We start from the raw sequence: 16,368 nt of genomic DNA, 5'->3' as shown, positions 1-16,368 counted from the left end.
CTGTGGGTTTGCTGTAGATAGTCTCTATCAGTTTAAGAAAAGTCCCTTCTAGACCAATTTTCTTGAGTGTTCTGATCATGAAGGGATGCTGGATATTATCAAAAGCTTTTTCTGCATCAATTGAGAGAATCATATGGTCTTTGTTTTTTAATTTGTTTATGTGCTGAATTACATTTATAGATTTACGTATATTGAACCAGCCTTGAGACTCTGGGATAAAACCAACTTGGTCATGATGTATAATTTGTTTGATGTGTTGCTGGATTCTGTTTGTTAGGATCTTGTTGAATATTTTTGCATCTATATTCATTAGTGATATTGGTCTATAATTTTCTTTTCTTGTTGGGTCTTTTCCTGGTTTGGGGATCAGGGTGATATTTGCTTCATAGAACGTGTTGGGTAGTCTTCCTTCTTTTTCTACATTTTGGAACAGGTTGAGTAGTATAGGTACTAATTCCTCTTTAAAGATTTGGTAGAATTCTGACGTGAAACCATCTGGTCCCGGGCTTTTCTTTTTAGGGAGGTTTTGTATAGTTGATGCTATTTCTGAACTTGATATGGGTCTGTTCAACATTTCCACTTGATTCTGGTTAAGTCTTGGAAGGTGGCGTGCTTCCAAGTATCGGTCAATTTCCTTCAGATTTTCATATTTCTGAGAATAAAGTTTCTTGTAATATTCATTAAGGATTTTTTGGATTTCTGATGAGTCTGTGGTTATTTCGTCTTTGTTGTTTCTGATTGATGATATTAGAGATTTTACTCTTTTTTTCCTGATTAGGTTGGCCAGAGGTTTATCTATTTTATTGACCTTTTCAAAAAACCAGATTTTTGATTTATTGATCTGTTGTATTATTCTTTTGTTTTCAATTTCATTTAATTCTGCTCTAATTTTGGTTATTTCTCTTCTTCTACTGGGTTTGGGGTTGGAATGTTCTTCCATTTCCAGTTGCGTGAGATGTCCCATTAAGTTGTTAACTTCCTCTCTTTCCGTTCTCTTGAGGAAGGCTTGCAGTGCTATAAATTTCCCTCTTAGAACTGCCTTTGCAGTGTCCCAGAGGTTCTGATAGTTTGTGTCTTCATTGTCATTTTGTTTCAAAAAATTGGTGATTTCTTTCTTAATCTCATCTCTGACCCAGCTATCATTCAGCATAAGGTTATTTAACTTCCATGTTTTTGTATGGGTATGCAGATTCCTGTTGTTACTCAATTCAAGTTTTATTCCATGATGGTCCGAGAAGATGCATGGAATAATTTCTATTCCTTTAAATTTACTGAGGTTAGACTTGTAACCTAAAATGTGATCAATTTTGGAGTAAGTTCCGTGGGCTGATGAGAAGTATGTGTATTCAGTTTTGTTGGGATGAAATGTTCTGTAGATGTCTGCTAAATCTAAATATTGGATGGTTAGGTTTAAATCTAAGATTTCTTTGCTCAGCTTCTTTCTGGAGGATCGATCCAACACTGCCAAGGGAGTGTTGAAATCTCCAATGATTATGGAGCTGGAGGAAATCAAGTTACTCATGTCTGTTAGAGTTTCTCTTATACATTGAGGTGCATTCTGGTTGGGTGCATAGATATTAATAATTGAGATCTCGTCATATTGAGTATTACCCTTAACAAATATGAAGTGACCATTCTTGTCCTTCCTTACTTTTGATGGTTTAAAGCCTACTGTATCTGCAAATAAAATTGCAACACCTGCTTTTTTCTGATTACCATTTGCCTGAAATATGGATGACCATCCTTTCACCCTGAGTCTGTATTTGTCTTTTAAGTTGAGATGTGACTCTTGTATGCAACAAATATCTGGCTTGAGTTTTTGTATCCAGTCAGCTAACCTATGCCTCTTTAGAGGACAGTTTAAGCCATTCACATTGATGGAGAGTATTGATAAGTCTGGTGGAATTTTGGGTATCGAGTTTTTCAAAGGTCCAGTGGACATTTTTAATCCTTTCGCCAGTGTGGAAGTTGGAGTTTGATCTGAAGTTTCTGAGTGAGTTTACTTTTGTGGTATAGGATTGAGTTGGTCATTGTGGAGGATAGGTCTGAGAACATCCTGAAGAGCTGGTTTACTTATGGCAAATTTTTTCAACATATGAATGTCATTGAAGTATTTAATTTCTCCATCATAGATGAAACTCAGTTTAGCTGGATACAAGATCCTGGGTTGAAAGTTTTTTTGCTTTAGGAGATTAAAAGTTGATGACCAGCCTCTTCTTGCTTGAAAAGTTTCAGCAGAGAGATCTGCAGTTATTCTAATATTCTTACCTTTGTATGTTATAGTTTTCTTTCGCCGGGCTGCTTTGAGAATCTTCTCTTTCATGTTAACTTTAGTGAAGCTAATTATGATATGTCTGGGAGATGGCTTATTGGGGTTGAATCGTGCTGGGGTTCTGAAGCTGTCTGCTATCTGAATTTCAGATTCTCTAGGCATGTCTGGAAAATTTTCTTTCATAATTTCATGTAGAAGGGCCTCTGTGCCCTTGGCAGCCACTTCATCATTCTCCGAAATTCCTATAACCCTTATGTTGTTTTTTTTTCGAATTATCTGAGAGCTCTCTGAGTGAGTGATCCGTTTTTGCTCTCCATTTCTCTTCCTCTTTGAGAGATTGGGAGCGTTCGAAGACTTTATCTTCAATGTCAGAAATCCTTTCTTCTGCTTGCTCCATTCTGTTACTGAGGGATTCTACTGTATTTTTCATATCTTTGAGGGCTGTAAGTTCTTGTTTCAGTGTGTCTAAGTCTTTGGTGGTTTTGTCTTTAAATTCATTAAATTCTTGAGACAGTTTTTGAATTTCTCCTCGAATTCCTAATTCCATTTTATTAATCTTGTCTGCAAACCAAATTCTGAATTCGACTTCTGACATCTCAGCCAGTTGTTTATGAATGGGATCTTCAATCACATCTGCCGTATCTTTTCTTGGGGGGGTTGATCTATTCTGGTTATTCATGTTACCAGAGTTTTTCCGCTGATTCCACCCCATGGTTTACTCCCTTTGGTTTTTCCCCCTGGGGTTTTATCGAGGGCCCGTACAGTGTTGTGGCCTGAGAAACTGGGGCCCTGTCTGGTGTGGTGGAGCAAAGTGGTTCTGTCTTGTTTTCAGCTGGTTTCTGTTCGATCCTATTGCAAATTCTACTCTGGCTTGAAGTCTCAGCTTTTGTTTGCGTCCTTGTGATCACAACTTGCCTCAGTGGTGTTGATGTGCGTTCTTCAGCCTTCTCTCTTGGTGAGGCTCAAGTCCACCAGGATACTTACTAAATTCCTGTCCCTTAACTCTCCTTCTGGACGGGAGCCTTTGTTGAAAGCTGGCTTCAGTCCGCCATCTTCTCTCCCCCTCCCCGAGTGAATTTTTTTAAAAACACAAATTTTATTGGCTGACTCACTTCATAGCTTATGGCTTAATAACCATTGATCTGAGCCTTATTAACTCATCTTCATTTACCCCCTTTTTCTACATGCTCTGGCCTTTCTGGTTTCTTTTCTCTTCTTGTAAACATGCTCGGTTCTGTTCCTCCTCAGAGTCTTTCTCCCTTCTTTTTCTTCTGCCTAGATTGCTTTCTCCTATTTTTCATACAATTCATCTTTCTTCTTTCATATCTCAACTCAAATGTCACCTCAGTCTATCCCTGTTGATCCTACTGAAAGTTGCCAGCACACTTAGCAGATTCTGTCACAGCTCCAAATTTATTTTCTTCAAGGCATTTAAAATGAAACATGCTGATTTTGCTTAATATTGAGGCGTGATAGTGAGTTAGGCTGGGTATTACTTAGAAATTGTTTTCTTTCCACATATACTCTACACACATCCTCTATACTATGCCTGAGATCAGAAATCTTTTTGGTCTAGTTCACCATTATAATCTCAATGCCCAAAGCAGTGCTAGCACAAAAAAAAAAAAAAAAAGCTCCTGAATTAGTTTTTGTTGAATAAATTAATGAATTCTTCATTAGAAACAAATAAAGACATTTATTTTTCAGTGTCAACCCAGAAGATATAATCCTTGTGCATTTTGATGGGAGGTGAATATAAGGAGGTTAGTCCAAGTTCCTATAAGAAGCTTACTTGATTAAAAGTGAAATGTGAGGGAGAAGCAAGATGGCAGCTGAGTAACAGATTCCTTGCAACTGGGCACCGTTAGACTGGGAAGAGAAGACTTCGGGCATCTCTGGCTGGTGGGATCTTCCCAGAAAGATCCCTTTGGGGACAGAGGGAGCCAGTGAGAGACTTCTGGACCCCATGAGGAGGACAAAAGTGGAGAACTGGCAAGTGGTTGCGTGTGTTCATTGGTCTAATTCCCCTGGCAGCTGTAAGTACAGCAGCAGTGAGATTGCAAACTGAAAAGGCCTTACCTATGAGCTGTTTTATATGTTTTTGGACTTGGCACTCAGTTGAACTACCTTGGAAGAACTTGGGTGAGAGTGTGGAGGACTTTAAGCATTGTCTAGGGCCTTGGACTGAGCCACTGAGCCAGATGGAGCTAATAGTGTTCAGCTGTGGGCCACTGTGGGAGAACTGCCCTGGCAAGCTTTACCCTCAGGGTTGCAGAGTGAGGATTGGACGGGAGACCTTGAGCAAGTAATCTAGTGACTGAGAAGTCTAAAGGTGAGGACTGAGACACCTTACAGCCTTGGCCCTTGGGGCATAGAGTGACACTAGTTTTGGTACACTGGGTAAGCTGACAGCCACTTCAGGAGTGATCCCAGTGACAAGTGCTTTCCTAGGAAAGCTTCTGCTTAGTGAAGTTTAACAATTTAAAGTGACTTTTAAGCAGGCTAAGGAGAGATTTAGGATCTCCACCCTGTGGGGTTTGAGAAATCAGCAGAGACCTCCAGTCTCCATCTCATATAGCTGTACTAGCATTGTGATTAACATCTCATACCCAGAAGATCACCCGTTACCCAGACAATATTCAGCAAGATATATATACTGCTTTGGTTTTGGTTTTGCTTTTGGTTTTTTGTTTGTTTTGTTTTGTATTGTTATAATTTCAACATTTTCCCTCTAGATCTTTCTTTCTTTCTTTCTTTCTTTCTTTCTTTCTTTCTTTCTTTCTTTCTTTCTTTCTTTCTTCATTTTTCTAGTTTAAATATAATTTTCCATTCCTGCATTCTTTAACAATTACAACTTCATTTTTGCTAGCATTTCTATCCCTATTATTTGGTTTTTCCTCCAACTTTATCCCATAAAGTTTTCTGTTTGCTTGTTTTAGTTTGATTTATAACATTTTTATCTTTCCTTTCTACTTGGTGGAGGTGGAAGTGGGGTACTGTGTCTGACCAGGCTGGCAAAGAGCTGCTGACCTAAAGGGAACCATCCAACCTGGCACCCCCAGAGTTTAAGGGCTTTTAAAGTTGGGTCAAAGTAAACTATTGTACACCTATATGGCTCCTGTCTTGCTCTTTCTGTGCCTCTCTTCTTTTTGTCAATGTTCCCTTTTACTCACCCACTCTCCTTTCTCTTTTTTCTTTTCTCTTTTTTCTTTCCTTCTTTTTTATTAATCTGTTTTCCCTTCTTGCCCTTAAATCTTCCCATCCTTCTGGTCCTGTATCAGAAGGACTCATCAGAACCCTAGGCCAGAGGCACAGTAACTTAAAGAGCAAGAAGAAGTGAAATGAAAATTAGGGCAAGGAAACAGATTAAAGAAAATACTCATGAGGAAGAATCAACAGAAAAATCCTGACAACATGAAAACCCAGTCCAGAACAACTGCCCCATGGGACTGTGAAGTAGCTACTGCAGAGGATTCCACCTATAAAGAAATGTTAGAAATGACAGAAAGGGAATTTAGAATATAGATGATGAAAACAATGAAGGAAATGATGGAAACAATGAAAGAAACTGCTGATAAAGTGGAAAATAACCAAAAGGAAATCCAAAACAGAATCAAATAAGAGATAAACAATATGAAGAACATAGAAAAGATAGAGTAGAGCTGAAGGAACTGAAGCAGTCAATTAGGGAACTTAAAGATGCAATAGAAAGTATCAACAACAGATTAGACCATGCAGAAGAAAGAATCTCAGAGTTAGAGGACAAAGTTCTTGAGATAACTCAGATAGTTAAAGAGGCAGAAAAAATACAGAGAAAGCAGAACATTCACTGACAGAATTATGGGACTTTATGAAGCATTCAAACATATGAGTTATAGGTATTACAGAAGGGGAAGAAGAATTCCCCATTCTAGTGGAATGGAAGCCATACTAGAGAATATTATAAATGAAAATTTCCCAAATATCACCAAAGATTCTGACACATTCCTTTCAGAGGGATATCGGACCCCAGGATGTCTCAATTCTAACAAAGCTTCTCTAAGACACATTGTGATGAAACTGTCCAAAGACAAGATAAAAGAAAAGATTCTACAAACTGCCAGGAGTAAGTACCAGTTGACCTACAGGGGCAAATCCATCAGGGTCGCTGCAGACTTCTCTACTGAAACTTTTCAAGCAAGAAGAAAATGGTCATCTACCTTTAATCTTCTTAAACAGAATAATTTCCAGCCCAGAATTCTATGTCCTGCTAAGCTAAGCTTTAAAATTTATAGAGAAATCAAATCATTTACTGATATACAAACATTGAGGAAATTTGCCACAACAAGATCAGCTCTACAGGAAATACTTCAACCTATTCTACACACCAGCAATCACAATAGCAAAGTAAGAACTTAGAAATGAACAGACAGAACCTAACTTCCACAAAGATGCAAAAGATAAAACTAAGCAATGGACTCTCACAAAATCAGATGAATAGAATACTACCACACTTATCAATTTTCTCAATAAATGTTAATGTCTTGAATTCCCCACTGAAGAGGTACAGATTGGATGATTGGATTAAAAAAACACAAGCCATCTATTTGCTGTCTGCAGGAAACACAACTAGCTTCAAAAGACAAATTAAAACTCCGAGTTAAGGGTTGGAAGACAATTTTTCAGGAAAACGGAATTCAGAAGAAAAGTGGGGTTGCAATCTTATTTTTAGATACATGTGAATTTAAAGCAACTATATTCAAAAAAGACAAAGATGGTCACTTTATATTGGTCAAGGGAAAAATGCAACGAGAAGACGTTTCAATTCTAAATATTTATGCACCCAACTTAAATGGTCCCAGATTCTTGAAATAGACCTTACTCAGTCTGAGCAATATGATATCCTATAACACCATAATAACAGGGGACTTTAACCCTCCTCTTACAGAGCTGGACAGATCCTCTAAACAGAAATTAAACAAAGAGATAAGGGACTTAAATGAGACCCTAGAACAATCGTGCTTGATAGACGCATATAGAAAACTCCATCTCACAGCCGGGCGTTGTGGCGGGCGCTTGTAGTCCCAGCTGCTCGGGAGGCTGAGGCAGGAGAATCGCATAAGCCCAAGAGCTGGAGGTTGCTGTGAGCCGTGTGACGCCACGGCACTCTACCTAAGGACGGTACAGTGAGACTCTGTCTCTACAAAAAAAAAAAGAAAACTCCATCTCAAAGATAAAGAATATACATTCTTCTCATTGCCCCATGGAACATTCTCCAAAATTGATCATATTCTAGGACACAAAACAAACATGAACAGAATCAAAAGAATTGAAATTTTACCTTGTGTCTTCTCAGACCACAAGGCACAAAAGGTGGAACTCAACTCCAACAAAAAACATTCAACCCCACAAAAAGGCATGGAAATTAAACAACATTCTATTGAATGACAGTTGGGTGCAGGAAGAAATAAAAAAGGACATCATTAACGTCCTTCAGCATAACAACAATGAAGACACAAGCTACCAAAACCCGTGGAATACTGCAAAAGCAGTCCTAAGAAAAAAATTTATCACTTTAGATGCCTACATTCAAAAAACAGAAAGAGAGAGCATCAACAAACTCACAAGCCATCTTATGGAATTGAAAAAAGAAGAACAATCTAAGGCTAAACCCAGCAGAAGAAAAGAAATACCCAAAATTAAATCAGAGATCAATAAAATTGTAAACAAAAGAATCATTCAGAAAATTAATGAAACAAGGAGTTGGTTTTTTGAAAAAATAAATAAAACAGATAAACCTTTGGCCAGACTAACTAGAAACAGAAAAGTAAAATCTCTAGTAAACTCAATCAGAAATGATAAAGGGGAAATAATAACTGATGTCACAGATACAGGAGATCATCTCTGAATATTACCAGAAACTCTATGTCCAGAAATTTGACAATGTGAAGAACATGGATCAATATTTGGAATCACACCCTTTCCCTAGACTTACCCAGGAAGACCAACTTCCAGCACTGAGATCAAAGAAACAGTAAAAAATCTTCCCTCTCTCCTCCCCAAAATGCCTTGGTCCAAATGGCTTCACACAAGAGTTCTAGCAAACTTCAAGGAAGAGCTTATTCCCATACTGCAGAAATTATTCCAAAAAATTGAGGAGGAAAGAATCTTCTCCAACACGTTCTATGAAGCAAACATCACCCTGAGACCAAAACCAGGAAAAGACCCAACTAAAAAGAACTTCAGACCAATTTCACCAATGAATATAGATGCAAAAATTCTCAACAATTTGCAGCCAATAGTTTATAGCTTATCATCAAAAATGTCATACATCATGATCAAGTAGGTTTCATCCCAGGGATGCAAGACTGGTTTAACATATGCAAGTCCATAAACGTTATTCACAGTATCAACAGAAGCAAAAACAAAGACCATATGATCCTCTCAATAGATGCAGAAAAAGCATTCAATAAAATCCAGCATCCTTTTCTAATTAGCACACTGAAGAGTATAGGCATAGGTGGCACATTTCTTTAACTGATTGAAGCTATCTATGACAAACCCACAGCTAATACATTACTGAATGGAGTAAAACTGAAAGCTTTTCCTCCTAGAACTGGAACCAGACAAGGTTGTCTGTCCTCTGTCTCCATTACTATTCAACATAGTGCTGGAATTTCTAGCCAATACAATTAGGCAAGACAAGGAAATAAAGGGAATCCAAATGGGAGCAGAGGAGGTCAAACTCTCCCTCATTGCTGATGATATGATCTTATACTCAGAGAACCCCAAAGACTCAACCACAAGACTCCTAGAAGTCATCAAAAAAATACTGTAATGTCTCAGGATATAAAATCAATGTCCATAAGTCAGTAGCCTTTATACACTCCACTAACAGCCAAGATGAGAGGCTAATTAAGGACACAACTCCTTTCACCATAGCTTCAAAGAAAATGAAATACCTAGGAATATACCTAACAAAAAATGTGAAGGACCTCTATAAAAAAATTATAAAACTCTAAGAAAGGAAATAGCACAGGATTTTAACAAATAGAAGAACATACTATGCTCATGGCCAGGAAGAATCAACTTGTTAAAATATCTATACTTCCCAAAGCAATCTACTGATTCAACACCATCCCTATTAAAATACCAAATCATAGTTTCAATATTTGGAAAAAATGATACTGCATTTTTTCCAAATCTGAAACCAGAAAAAAACCCATATAGCTAAGGCAGTTCTTAGTAATAAAAACGAAGCTGGGGGCATCAGCATACCAGATTTTAGGCTGTAGTACAAAGCCATAGTGGTCAAGACAGTATGGTACTGGCACAAAAATAGAGACATAGACATTTGGAATCAAATAGAAAACCAGGAAATGAAACTAACATCTTATAAGCACCTAATCTTTGCTAAATCAAACAAGAACATACGTTTGGAAAGACTCCCTATTCAATAATGGTGCTGGGAGAACTGGATATCCACATGTAAAAGACTGAAACTGGACCCACACCTTTCTCCCCTCACAAAAATTGATTCAAGATGGATAAAGGACTTAAATTTAAGGCATGAAACAATAAAAATCCTCAAAGAAAACATAGGAAAAACACTGGAAGATATCGGCCTGGGGAAGACTTCATGAAGAAGACAGCCATGGCAATTGCAACAACAACAAAAATAAACAAATGGGACTTAATTAAACTGAAAAACTTCTGTACAGCTAAGAATACAACAACCAAAGCAAAGAGACAACCTCCACAATGGGAAAGGAATTTTGCATATTTTCAATCAGACAAAAGCTTGATAACTAGGATCTATAGAGAATTCAAATTAATCCACATGAAAAAAGCCAACAATCCAAGGTGGCACCTGTGGCTCTAAGGAGTAGGACACGAGTCCCATATACTGGAGGTGGCGGGTTCAAACCCAGCCCTGGCCAAAAACTGAAAAAAAAAAAAAAAAAAAAGCCGACAATCCCATATATCAATGGGCAAGAGACATGAATAGAAACTTCTCTAAAGAAGACAGATGAATGGCTAACAAACATGAAAAAATGCTCATTATCCCTAATTATTAAAGAAATGCAAATCAAAACCACCCTGAGATACCATCTAACCCCAGTGAGAATGGCTCACATCACAAAATCAAAACTACAGATGTTGGCATGGATGTGGAGAAAAGGGAACATTTTTACATTGCTAGTGGAACTGCAAACTAATACAATCTTTTTGGAAGGAAGTATAGAGAAACCTCAAAGAACTCAAGCTAGACCTCCCACTTGATCCTGCAATCCCATTACTGGGCATCTACCTAGAAGGAAAAAAACATCCTTTTATCATAAGGACACTTGCACTAGACTGTTTCTCATAGCTCAATTTACAAATGCCAAAATGTGGAAACAGCCTAAATGCCCACAAACCCAGGAGTGGATTAACAAGCTGTGGTATATGTACACCATGGAATACTATTCAGCCATTAAAAAAAATGGAGACTTTACAGCCTTTGTATTAACCTGTATGGCAGTGGAACACATTATTCTTAGCAAAGCATCACAAGAATGGAGAAGCATGAATCCTACGTACTCAATTTTGATATGAGGACAATTAATGACAATTAATGACACAGTGGGGGTGGGGGAAGGAGAGTTCAGAGAGACAAAGAAGGAGGGAGGGTTGGGGAAAAGGAAGAGCATACAGAGGGAAGGATGGGGGTGTTGGGGTGTCTTGGGGGCAAGACACAATTGTAAGAGGGACCTTACCTAACAAATGCAATTAGTGTAACCTGGTTTCTTGTACCCTCCATGAGTCCCCAACAATAAAAAAAAAAAAAAAAACAGTGGGACCCACAACCCATGATCAGCACCTGCCCAGACATCCATAAGAGCTGTGTGGTGACCCACGATCAGCTCTGCCCATACCCCAATATGAGTTGCACCACGACCCATGACCCGTGCTTGCCCAGACTTTCATAGGAGTGGCACCGGGACCCGGGACCCGCAACCCACGACCCATGCCTGCCAGGCCTCCACACCCCTTGACCAGGAAATCTGGGAGCCACACAATCCCACATCCTCCCTCCTGTATGCGTCCTGACTCCACACTGGCCTACTCATTGGGCCAGGGATTCTGGTAGCTGTGTGCCCTCCAGAACCCTCCCTGCCTCTGCACAGAGCCCTTCTCCTGGCCAGAGACTACTGGAGCCTTGGGCCCTCTGTGCCAAAGCCACTGGGTGCCAGGTACTCCCAGAACCATGTGCACAACACCCCGCCCTGTTGCTGGATCCAGGTGTGTCATACTCCAGAGCTGCTCCCACAACCAGAACTCTCTGGCTAGGGCAGCCCCAGAGAGCTACACAGGGTCACTCCTGACAAAGATCCAGCAACAATAGAGTTATCCCGCTAGGGTCTAATCTTGGAGAGACACCTCCCCAACTCTGAGGACGGCCAGAGGCAACAGTGAAAAACAATCATGAAGTGAAATCAACGGAAAAACTCTGGCTATGTGAGTAATCAGAGTAGAGCAACTCCCCCAAGGAACAATGGGGTAGACACAGCACAAGATCCCCTGCACAAACAAATAGCTGAGATGTCAGAAAATGAATTCAGAATCTGGATAGCAAATGAGATCGAATTAGAATTCCAAGCAGTAACCCAAAAGATGTCCCAAGAATACAACGAATTCAAAGACCAAATGACAAGATTTTGACACATTGAGACAAGAAGTTGCAGCCCTCAAAGATCTCAGAAACACAGTAGAATCCCTCGGTAACAGAATGGAACAAGCAGAAGAATGGATTTCTGACATTGAAGACAAAGCTTTTGAATGCTCACAAACTCTCAAAGAGGAAGAAAAATAGAGGGCAAAAACAGATCAGTCTCTCAGAAAGCTCTGGGATAATTTGAAGAAAAGCAATATTCGTCTTATAGGGATCCCAGAAAGTGAAGAATTGGCTTCACAAGGCACAGAGTCTTTTCTCCATGAGATTAGAAAGAGAACTTTCCAGACATGCCAAGTGATTCCAAAATTCAGATAGCAGAGCAGTTTCAGAACTCCAGCATGACACAACCCGAATAAGACCTCCCCCAGACACATCATAATCAATTTTACTAAAGTTAATATGAAGGAGAAAATTCTGAAAGCAGCCAGACAAAAGAAAACCATTACCTACAAGGGAAAGAATATTAGAATAACTGCAGATCTCTCTGCTGAAACATTTCAAGCTAGAAGAGGATGGTCATCAACTTTTAATCTCATAAAACAAAATAACTTTCAACCCAGTATCCTGTACCCAGCTAAACTGAGTTTCATTTATGATGGAGAAATTAAATACTTTAATGATATTCACATGTTAAAGAAATTTGCCACAACTAAACTACAAGATATTCTCAGACCTATCTTTCATAAAGACCAGCATAATTCTCCACCACAAAAGTAAACCCACCCAGAAAATTTTGATCAAATTCCAGCTTCTACAGTCATAAAAGGATTAAACATGTCCGTGGGACTCTCGAAAGGCTTATCAATATTCTCAATTCATGTGAATGGTTTAAATTGTCCTCTAAAGAGGCACAGGTTGGCTGACTGGATATAAAAACTCAAGCCAAAAATCTGCTGTATACAAGAATCTCATCTTACATTAAAAGATGAATATAGACTCAAGGTGAAGGGATGGTCATCCATACTCCAGGCAAATGGAAAGCAGAAAAAAGCAGGCTTTGCAATAATATTCACAGATGCAATAGGCTTTAAATCAACCAAAATAAAGAAGTATAAGAATGAACACTTCATATTTGTTAAAAGTAATACTCAATATGATGAGATTTCAATCATTAATATTTATGCACCCAACCAGAACACACCTCAATTTATAAAAGAAACTCTAACAGACATGAGCAACTTGATTTTATCCAGTTCCATAGTAGTTGGAGATTTTAACACCCCTTTCGCAGTGCTGGATAGATCCTCCAAAAAGAAGTTAAGCAAAGAAATTGTAGATTTAAACGCAACCATTCAACTACTGGACTTAACAGACATCTACAGAACATTTCATCCCAACAAAACGGAATACACATTCTTCTCATCAGCCCACGAAACATACTCCAAAATCGACCACATCCAGGGCCACAAACCTAACCTCAGCAAATGTTAAAAAATAGAAATTATTCCTTGCATCTTCTCAGACCATCATGGAATAAAAGTCGAACTCAATAACAACAAGCATCTGCATACCCATACAAGAACATGGAAGCTAAATAACCTTATGCTGAAGGATAGATAGGTTATAGATGAGATTAAGAAGGAAATCACCAAATTTTTGGAACAAAACTACAATGAAGACACGAACTATCAGAGCCTCTGTGATACTGCAAACGCAGTTGTAAGAGGGAAATTTATAGCACTGCAAGCCTTCCTCAAGAAAACGAAAAGAGAGGAAGTTAATAACTTAATGGGACATCTCAAGCAACTGGAGAAGAAAGAACATTCCAACCCCAAACCCAGTAGAAGAAAAGAAATAACCGAAATCAGAGCAGAATTAAATGAAACTAAAAACAAAAGAATTACACAACAGATCAATAAATCCAAAGGTTGGCTTTTTCAAAAGATGAATAAAATAGATAAATCTTTGGCCAACCTAACCAGGAAAAAAAAGAGTAAAATCTCTAATTTCATTAATCAGAAATGGTAACAATGAAATAACAACAGACCCCACAGAAATTCAAAAAATCCTTAACAAATATTACAAGAAACTTTACTCTCAGAAATATGAAAATCTGAAAGAAATTGACCAATACTTGGAAGTACACCACCTACCAAGACTTAGCCAGAACGAAGTGGAAATGTTGAACAGGCCTATATCAAGTTCTGAAATAGCATCAACTATAAAAAATCTCCCTAAAAAGAAAAGCCCAGGACCAGATGGCTTTATGTCAGAATTCTAACAAACCTTTAAAAAAGAACTAGTACCTATATTACTAAACCTCTTCCAAAATATAGAAAAAGAAGGAATATTACCCAACACATTCTACAAAGCAAACATCACCTTGATCACCAAACCAGACAAAGACCCAACAAGAAAAGAAAATTATAGACCAATATCACTAATGAATATTGATGCAAAAATACTCAATAAGGGCGGTGCCTGTGGCTCAAAGGGATAGCGCGCCAGTCCCATATGCTGAAGGTGGTGGGTTCAAACCCAGCCCCGGCCAAAAAAAATATTCAATAAGATCCTAACAAACAGAATCCAATAACACATAAAAAAAATTATACACCATGGACAAGTGGGATTTATCCCAGGGTCTCAAGGCTGATTCAATATATGTAAATCTATAAATATAATTCAGCATATAAACAAACTAAAAAATAAAGACCATATGATTCTCTCAATGATGCAGAAAAAGCTTTTGATAATATCCAGCATCCCTTCATGATCAGAACATTAAGAAAATTGGTATACAAGGGACATTTCTTAAACTAATAGAGGCCATCTACAGCAAACCCACAGCCAATATCGTATTGAATGGAGTTAAATTGAAATCATTTCCACTTAGATCAGGAACCAGGCAATGTTGCCCATTGTCTCCATTGCTCTTTAACATTGTAATGGAAGTTTTAGCCATTGCAATTAGGGAAGAAAAGGCGATCAAGGGTATCCGCATAGGGTCAGAAGAGATCAAACTTTCACTCTTTCAGATGACATGATCGTATATCTGGAAAACACTAGGGATTCTACTACAAACCTTTTAGAAGTGATCAAGGCATACAGCAATGTCTCAGGCTAAAAAATCAACACCCATAAATCTGTAGCCTTTATATATACCAACAATAACCAAGCCGAAAAAAGCAGTCAAGGAGTCTATTCCTTTCACACTAGTGCCAAAGAAGATGAAATATTTGGTAGTTTATCTAACAAAGGATGTGAAAGATCTCTATAAAGAGAACTATGAAACTTTAAGAAAGAAACAGCTGAAGATGTTAACAAATGGAAAAACATACCATGCTCATGGCTGGGAAGAATCAACATTGCTAAAATGTCTATACTATCCAAAGCAATATATCATTTTAATGCAATTCCTATCTTTTTTTTTCCATTCTTATGATGCTTTATTAAGAAGAATATACTAGACAATTTTTAAAACATACAGTACAGTTAAAAGTACAGTAATCACCCATACACCCACCACATACATTTTATTGTTTTTTTTCTTCTTCTTCACATGTAGGGAATTTGTTCATAGAGAGGCCACAAATTCTGTGCCTCTCATCACAATGATCCCAGTTTCCTTTTGGGTATGTTATAAACAGAGGAGCCATTCTTTAGGCCCCTTGCTCTGAGCATACCCCTAATGCAATTCCTATCAAAGCTCCATTGTTATATTTTAAGATCTTGAAAAAATAATACTTCATTTTATATGGAATTAGAAAAAAATCTCGAATAGCCAAAACATTACTCAGAAATAAAAACAAAGCAGGAGGAATCATGCTACCAGACCTGAGACTGTACTATAAATCAGTAGAGATCAAAACAGCATGGTACTGGCACAAAACCAGAGAAGTCGATGTCTGGAACAGAATGGAGAACCAAGAGATGAATCCAGCTACTTAACGTTATTTGATCTTTGACAAGCCAATTAAAAACATTCAGTGGGGAAAAGATTCCCTATTTAACAAATGGTGCTGGGTGAACTGGATGGCAACCTGTAGAAGATTGAAACAGGACCCACACCTTTCACCATTAACTAAGACTCCTACTGGATAAAAGATTTAAACTTAAGATGTGAAACTATAAAAATACTTGAAGAAAGTGCAGGGAAAACTCTTGAAGGAATCGACCTGGGTGAATATTTTATGAGGAGGCAATTGAAGCAGTATCAAAAATACACTACTGGGACCTGATCAAACTAAAAAGCTTCTGCACAGCCAAGAACATAGTAAGTAAAGCAAGCAGACAGCCCTCAGAATGGGAGAGAATATTTGCAGGTTATATCTCCAATAAAGGTTTAATAACCAGAATCTACAGAGAACTCAAACGTATTAGCAAGAAAGGAACAAGTGATCCCATCTCAGGGTGGGCAAAGGACTTGAAGAGAAACTTCTCTAAAGAAGACAGATGCATG

At 38.2% G+C, this 16,368-nt stretch overlaps 1 non-coding gene across 1 annotated transcript; it reads right to left on the bottom strand.

Moving 5' to 3' along the window:
• Positions 1-15,466: 15,466 nt before the first annotated feature.
• LOC128598015 (small nucleolar RNA SNORA11) lies at positions 15,467-15,595 on the bottom strand. The gene has a single exon (XR_008383536.1). It is a non-coding gene; the product is annotated as a small nucleolar RNA SNORA11 (small nucleolar RNA).
• Positions 15,596-16,368: the final 773 nt, after the last annotated feature.

Source organism: Nycticebus coucang, chromosome 10 (assembly GCF_027406575.1).
Source record: "Nycticebus coucang isolate mNycCou1 chromosome 10, mNycCou1.pri, whole genome shotgun sequence".
NCBI lineage: Eukaryota > Metazoa > Chordata > Mammalia > Primates > Lorisidae > Nycticebus > Nycticebus coucang.
The sequence above is the reverse complement of the archived record's forward strand: the minus strand, read 5'-3'. Positions and strand labels throughout refer to the sequence as shown.